The sequence below is a fragment of the Lissotriton vulgaris genome, chromosome 1_1 (assembly GCF_964263255.1).
Source record: "Lissotriton vulgaris chromosome 1_1, aLisVul1.2, whole genome shotgun sequence".
In the NCBI taxonomy this organism is placed as follows: domain Eukaryota; kingdom Metazoa; phylum Chordata; class Amphibia; order Caudata; family Salamandridae; genus Lissotriton; species Lissotriton vulgaris.
Genome location: NC_141685.1, coordinates 228298761 through 228301868, shown reverse-complemented (window position 1 = coordinate 228301868; position 3108 = coordinate 228298761). Strand labels below are relative to the sequence as shown.

General features: G+C 50.4%; 1 non-coding gene across 1 annotated transcript; it reads right to left on the bottom strand.

Annotated features, from left to right (window-relative positions):
* Positions 1-2359: 2359 nt before the first annotated feature.
* Positions 2360-2448, bottom strand: TRNAR-UCU (transfer RNA arginine (anticodon UCU)). The gene is given in 2 exon segments: positions 2360-2395; positions 2412-2448. It is a non-coding gene; the product is annotated as a tRNA-Arg (tRNA).
* Between the last annotated feature and the right edge of the window lie 660 nt (positions 2449-3108).

Genomic DNA, 3108 nt, shown 5'->3' with positions numbered 1-3108 from the left:
AGTCTGAGCGCCCAGAGAAGTCTCCGGCTTCAATAGGGTCTGCAGAAGCGTAGTGACGCCACGGTGCCTGCAAGTAATCAAAAATGTCAGGTTCTACAGCCTTATCTGAACCAGCCCTCGGACGCCCGTTTAATTTAGTCCAGGCATTGCTGGACTAAATTAAATGGGCGGCTACTAACACACCCTACCCAACAGCGGTCAATGAACCAATCCAGAGAAGAGTGGGAGCACGGAGGACCACACAAGACACGATGAAAGGCTGACCCAACAGCTGCCGATGGACCACACCAGAGAAGAGTGGGAGCATGGAGGACCACACAAGACACGATCAAAGGCTGACCCAACAGCTGCCGATGGACCACACCAGAGAAAAGAGGGAGGAAAGAGGGCGGTATAAGACTATCAAAAGCCAACCCAACAGTGAACGAGAAGAAACCCCAATGAAGTAATGCGATATGATTAAAAGCCAACTCAGTGACTGCTGATATACAGTGTGGCAGAAAGGAACAAAGATGGCTTTGCAGAAGTGTGATAATGACATTCAACTCAATTTTAAAGGGAGTGCTGATAGAGAGAAGGTAGGGGTGAGAGTGAAATGATGTTAATGAAGACAGCTCAGCATCTATCAACATTGCTGGATAATAGAGAGAAGTCAGGGCGACAAAGAGCTGCACTATGTTTCAAACCAACCTTAACTAAATGTGTAAATGTGCGGTCTGACACCAATCTGATAAGACTGGGCTGATTGTTAAAACAATACCACGACGATCATATCCATGCCAAGCTCCCTTTATGTGCCCGCACACAGCCACACACTATGGCAGTAAGCACAAGCACAGCTCACTCTTTAATGTAGGTAGACAAACTCTGCACGTGCACACTGACTTTTATTGCATATAGGCATCCACGCTTAATATATGCACAGATTCACTTTCCTTGTACAAACACACTCGCTGTATGCACTCAGTCACTACCCTTGAATGCACACATGCTTCGTGTGAGGCCACACTAGAACATGCTTCCCGCAGGGACGTGTAGGCCACGCCTGTCTGCCCGCATCTACACTCTCCTCTATGCAGATATACGATGCAATGTGTGTCCTCACCCACACTGTTCATGTTCACACTTTCCCTGCTGCCCAGGGTTGGACTGGCCTAAGGGGCAATCAGGCAGTGCCCGAGGGGCTAATCTGACAGGTCAGAGTGTAAGAAAGTTTTTGGCTTGTTTTATTACCTGCTGGGAGGGTTTTTGTTGTGTATTTTCCCTGATATTGTCACACACGTTGCCTGCAGCTAGCACAAATGCATGAAGTCTCCCTTTGCCTTTATTCTCCCATCTCTCACGCACACACACACACACAAACCACTTATATTGACATTCGCACTATGCCTTTGTGCTCCCTCCATACACACTACCCCTGTTCTACACATTATGGGATGCACACACGCACACACACTGAACTCTAATCACACACAAACACGCAGACTCACCTGCTTTCCTTGTTTAAGTGTGTGGGTTTAGGTTTAGTTGAAATGATTTATGGTTAGGAGTTTAGATTTGGGCTGAAGGGGTTGGGCGGGAGGTATTTATGTGTTAAGATGTAAGTACATGGGTTTAGGATCAGACTTGAAGAAAGATGACAGAGAATATTACTAGTGTAGTGCACGCACGGTGCGTCCAGGGCTTAGTGGGGCTACGCCCCTACGCCCCAATGGACGCACAGCGCCTGGATGGGGCATTCAGGGAGGCTGCTGTATCCCCTGAAGGATGTTGTAGTTCCCAGAGGCGCAGATCATGTGGACTAGCGCCGCTGCGGTGCCGGTGTAGACACAACTGAGGCACAAACAAGAATATGTGTTAAAGCCGCCCTGCACTCTCTGTCCATCTCAAGAATAGTGACCAAACCCAGAACCTGTCTGGACCCCACTCTACCACCCCTGACCCGGCCCAGTGCACCTCCCAGAAATAACCTATCGCGGTCTCTGGTGAAATCGCCCCGGTGTGAAAAGAGCACAGACCCTGTGAGCACAAAGCGCAAAGACTCCCTCACACCCGTACAGCAATGAGTGGATGGAGCCCCTCCCTGCCCCGTGCACTCTACGCACCCAGCGGGGGTAAGTGTTCTGCGTGTCAGAAGGAGTCTCTGCTCACACGTTTTGGCCCATCTGTGATGCTAACAGCGGGGCTACAGAGGTCTTCATCAGGGCTCCCAGGAGCAGGGGCTGCACAGAGCCCCCAGGGCCGGGGAACCAAATGCAGCTCTGGAAAATCATGCGCAAACCAATCCTGCTCCTTGTGCTCTTTCTCAAAATGTGTGAATAAACTTTTGTGTCAGAATTCGGGGCACTCTGTATCAAAACGACTCTGGTGGGACTCGAACCCACAACCTTTGAATGCCTTCACAGTCAGCCTAGAAGTCCAACGCGCTATCCATTGCGCCACAGAGCCACCTGTGGAAATATGCGCCTCTGAGTGTACTACTGATGGTGTAAACAAACAGTGATGCTCGTGTTCAATCACTTTCTTTGCAGTAACAGAAGTGAAAAGTTCGTTCACATGTATTTCTAGAGATGAGACGGACGAGGTCTGCGTTAGCTCCACTCACGGGGTCTCAGGGGTGTGTGAGATATTTTGGGCCGGGTTATTTTTCCCTCCCGCCGGAAGCTTTTCACCGCTGAGCGACTATTGTGATTTTTCTTCTAACGTGATATGAACGCACGTCACATGTCTCATGATGTTGACCCCGCCCCTTAAACCCACGTGCATCCAGACTCCCCGGAGCTCATATAGGGCCCCGCCCCTGCTCCCTGGAGGAGGGTGAGGGGGGTGGGGCTGCCCTTGGGGGCCTGTGTTTAGTAATAGTGTTCGATTTAGAGGCACTTGCTGCAGAGTTCCTTGTGCGTCCAACTTTCAGGAATCTATACAAATGTCATGACAGCTCTAGTGAAGTGTTCCTGCTCGTGTTGACTCGCATTAGAGTAGCACGGAGCGTTAATACGGTGGGTTACTTTTGCGGGGTGGTAGTAAGAATCGGAGGCGGAGTTTGGGGGGGGGGCAAAAAAGATTGTCGCAGGGCGGCACCCCCAGCGCTAAAGCCGGCGCTGATAA